Genomic DNA, 4,994 nt, shown 5'->3' on the forward strand with positions numbered 1-4,994 from the left:
ATATATATATATATATATATTCTTTGTGCGCATATAAGACACAATGACTTCTTAACTTCATGATTTCTTTACACTTTGTGGAAATATCCATTCCGTATATTTTTTGGCTTAAATTCTAAGCTTGTTTTATATGAAAAGTTTCATCTTTTGAATATATAATGATAATAATAATAAGACGAACTAAATCATTTATATCTCATTTGATATCTTCTTCAATTTTCCAGTTTAAACTCTGCATCATCCTTCCCTTTCCCCGCAGAGGGAAGGACAGCAGAACCAACCGTGGCGCCTCTCAGCATATTCCCCAGGACCCGCCTCGGTGGATTCCTTCGTCAATGCCCCAATGACTTCGAAGCCAGGCTCCGACATTCTTCGTGGAAACCGAGTATAAGCCTTCGTTGCTCCTCGTCGCGTTTGGGGAGGAGGAAGGTAAGGTTATTTCCGTTTGTGATAGTAGTAGAACTACTTGCAAAGTTATTGTTATTAATATTATTTTTTTTGTTCTATCTCACTCATCCTATTCGACTGGGCGGTAGTTATAGTGTGAGGTTCCAGGTTGCATCCTGCTTCCTTAGGAGTCCATCACTTTCTTCACTATGTGAGCTGTTTCTAATGACACGCTCTTTTGCATGAGTCCTGGAGCTACCTCAACTAGGTACTACTAATTATTATTATTATTATTATTATTATTATTATTATTATTATTATTATTATTATTATTATTATTATTATTATTATTATTATATGTACATACACTGATATGCGACATCCGAATACGAAAATGAAAAGACGATTGACTAATTAATAAGTAACCTATTATTGTGAGTAAATGGCTTCGAAGGACTAATCGGCATCGACGTTGAATTTAAAAGAGAGAGAGAGAGAGAGAGAGAGAGAGAGAGAGAGAGAGAGAGAGAGACGTATCAAAATAGGAGGCAATTCCTTTTGTTATTTTAATCATGGGAGGTTTATATTTTTTTTTTCTCTCTCTCATGGCGTCATAGGAGGTAATGCCTTTTGTTATTTTAATTAAGGAAGGTTTTTATTCTCTCTCTCTCTCTCTCTCTCTCTCTCTCTCTCTCATGGCGTATCTACAACACTCCTACCGTAAAACCAAGAAATCCAGTATGCCTCTGAATTAATAACCTTGTTATTATTAGGGTGTTGTGGGTTGTATCTGCGATTCAAAATGAGAGGACATAATAAAACCTGTAACGATCATCACTCAGTGAAATAGTTTACCAACACAAAGAAAAACGTGGGTGACTCGACGAGGTAATCTTAATCTGGCTGTGGTGAAAGCATGCTTATGGTATTCTTTCTCTCTCTCTCTCTCTCTCTCTCTTTGTGTGTATGTGTGTCTGTGTGTGTGAGAGAGAGAGAGCCCACACAAAATGCAAGAGGATAACTATTAGGATTTCCTTTCATGTTTTTGTAATGATTTATCCACGACATTCTGGGACAAGAGGTGGTCTTTTTATTCCTGTTGTTTAACACAGGGGATTTCCTAGCAGAAATCATCAGTCTCATGAAACTTTATTAGACATTTGCATTTCATGACAAAGTTATGCGACTTATTGGGACATGCGCCAGCTAAGGACTGACCATATATATATATATATATATATATATATATATATATATATATATATATATTATATATATATATATATATATATATATATATATATATATATGGATATATATATATATATATATATATATATATATATATATATATATATATATATATATATGGATATATATATATATATATATATATATATATATATATATATATATATATATATATATATATATATATATATATATATATATATATATATATATAAATATATATATATATATATATATATATATATATATATATATATATATATATATATATATATATATATATATATATATATATATATATATATATATATATATATATATATATATATATATGTATATGTATATATATATATATATATATATATATATATATATACATATATATATATATATATATATATATTCAGCGACTGTTGCAGGTTTCATAGCGTAGACCTTGTCTTTTAGGTATCCCCATAAGAAAAAATCTAGTGGTGAAGGTCTGGTGAACGGGGAGGATATTCAACGAAATCCCTTCGTACAATCCACCTGTTTGGTAAGATCTCATCAAAGAAGGATCTAACATCGCGATGGTAATGTGGTGGTGCCCCATCTCGCAATTATTAAAAACATAGTCAAAATGCAGTGAAAAAAAGAAAAAAATGATACATGAAAATATTTTTATATTTTTGAAATAATAAAATTATGATAAACTCCAAGTTTACAATTATTTAAAATGTATATATATTTTTTTGGGACACCCTGTATATATAATCAGAAGGCAACCATCTTCCTTATTTTCTCGTACATAATGCGGACTTTCGAAGAAGTTTAATTGTAAACAACAAGTTTGTGGTATTCGCTCAATTTTACGAAAAATGTCATTGGCCAAATTTTTTTTTGTCTAATTAGCGTTCTCAAAAGGTGTTATTTTGTAGTGTCTCTCTCATCTCATTCTTTAAGGCGCTTCCTATTCCAAAATGACAATAATAATAATAATAATATAATAATAATAATAATAATAATAATAATAATAATAATAATAATAATAATAATAATAATAATAATAATAAGCTTATTATTATTGTTATGTCAAAACAAATAAATTGTTTTAAGAGTCTGCCAAGGTAAAAAAAATTTAGCTAAAAGTCTAAAAAGACAGGAGGCTTAATATCCCACAATGAAAGCAGAAAGGAAGAGGAGGAGGATGAGGAGGAGAACTGATGAGGGTAATTCTCAGCAAAAATATTTCCTCGAAACTTTTCCTCACTCTCAGCCTCATTCTTCTAATTAAAAAAGAGCTGTTGTCGTCTCGGCAGGCGCTTGCTTTTGTTTCTTTTCGTTTTTAATTTCCACCTATTTATGTTCCTTAGGTTTCGTTCTACCTGGTTTTGGGACTGTCTTCCTCTTTCTGTTGACCTGATTTTTGTGAAAGTCTTTTATTAATTTCTGCAAAAAAAATATTGCTATTCCCTCAGATCTCAAAAACTACTATAGCGTTGCCAGACGCACGATCATGGCTAACTTTAACCTTATAAAATAAAAACTACTGAGGCTAGAGGGCTGCAAATTGGTATGTTGGTCATCCACCCTTCATTCATCAAACATACCAAATTGCAGCCCTCTAGCCTCAGTAGTTTTTATTTTGTAAGGTTAAAGTTAGACATGATCGTGCGTCTTGCAACGTTATAGGACAAGCCACCACCGGGCCGTGGCTGAAAGTTTCATGGTTCTGTAGCTCATATAGCATCATACACTGTACAGAAAACAGCAGCTTTTAAGTACCATATTTTGCAACTTTTATTGCATTTTTTCTAAATTTATTTTCATTTGTTTTTTATATGCAATAATTATTCTTGTCTATTTTTCTACCTACCTTCCTGTATGCACTAACATACCTATACAGTAATAGCCATCTAAGTAATTTTATATACACTTGTAATGTAAAACAAGGCAGTCTTTTTTACTATCAATAAACAGAGATCTTTGTTTATTAATTCTCTCTCTCTCTCTCTCTCTCTCGTCTCTCGTCTCTCTCTCTCTCTCTCTCTCTCTCTCTTATGAGGATTCTATCTCTCCGTCTGAAAAGCAGCAGAACATTCGAAATTTCTGTGTTTTTTATTGACATTTTAATAAAAAAAAATGGTATGATTCTCTGTTAACCTTTTGTTGTTTTTTCTTTAAATTTTTGTTGTTGTTTGTTGTCTATCTGTCTGTCGGTCTCGTTATTTGCTCTCTGGAATCCCTTTCCCTCCTCCAGTGTGTCTACAGCAGTCCAAGACACCAGTCCGTTGGGGACCTTCGCTGCCTGTAAGTCCTGTGTCCTGTCGGATCTGTCTTGACAGTCTCATCAAGCCTCATCCCGGAGGGATTCCTTTGCTCTCCTTGTACATCCACGATTTTGTAGAAGGATATTGTGATTTATTCTCTACTTGGGGCCTACACAAGGTTCCACTCAACGCTGATTGGCTGTGATGTGGCATGATTTCTTTTGACCTCTTATAGTATACAGACTAAATTATCTTTTATCATATTTGGTGATCGAGATTGTTAGATTCCAATGTGATTTTCCTGGTTCCGCTTCATCTGTTCCATTGCAAGACTTTCTCTAAAGGGAAATAATTTGAATAGGAAAACAATGGATGTAAGTCCAAATTGTTGTGAGATTCAGAGGTGCAAGGATAGAGATGTTGTTCATCACGCGTGAAATATTATTGACCATCCAAAGAGGAAACTGACAAAAGAAAATGTAAAGACTGAAACATACATATTGCTAATATGGAATAACTATTAGTTCTAAATGGTTAAGAAGTAAGTTGGCATCCAAGAGAAATAAAATAAAGGAGATATACTCACAACAGTAAGATTTGTGAGCTTACCTCACCTTACCTTACAGCACGTTCGGGTTGCCCCAGGTCCCTCAGTGAGGCACCTTTTAATGCCTACCAGAGAATTGCTGATGCAGCTTCCGGTATATTTTGCATCTTCCAGTCTTGGATGGTCTGGGATGTTCCTCAGTGGAGCTGGTAACGCATTGAATAGATGCTGAATTATCGATGCTGGTGCGTAGTGGATTAGAGACATTACAAAAGAATTGATTACCTGAAACTGTCATAAAACTTGAGAGCCTGAGGATTAGAGATAGAAGCAAAATGATTAAGAAAAGAGATGAGGAATTTAAAACTAAAGAGAAAGACTGTTTACATCCACAATAGAAAGTTAAGACGACAGAATTTGCTTTAACTGGTAGTTTTATTTTTGTTCTTATAGCTATTAAAAGAACTGTCAAACTGGACGCAGGAAAATTACTGGTACGTTATCAAAACATAAAATGTGATGGTTCCGACAGAGCTGACACGAAGAATATCATAACCTTT

The 4,994-nt window shown here is 33.0% G+C and overlaps 1 long non-coding RNA gene across 1 annotated transcript in view; it reads left to right on the forward strand.

Moving 5' to 3' along the window:
• Positions 1–233: 233 nt before the first annotated feature.
• LOC135226063 (uncharacterized) overlaps positions 234–4,994 on the forward strand; it is a 177,598-nt gene continuing 172,837 nt past the window's right edge. The window contains exon 1 of the long non-coding RNA XR_010317133.1: positions 234–429. This is a non-coding gene — a long non-coding RNA (uncharacterized LOC135226063). The remainder of the gene's footprint in view (positions 430–4,994) is intronic.

Source organism: Macrobrachium nipponense, chromosome 14 (assembly GCF_015104395.2).
Source record: "Macrobrachium nipponense isolate FS-2020 chromosome 14, ASM1510439v2, whole genome shotgun sequence".
In the NCBI taxonomy this organism is placed as follows: domain Eukaryota; kingdom Metazoa; phylum Arthropoda; class Malacostraca; order Decapoda; family Palaemonidae; genus Macrobrachium; species Macrobrachium nipponense.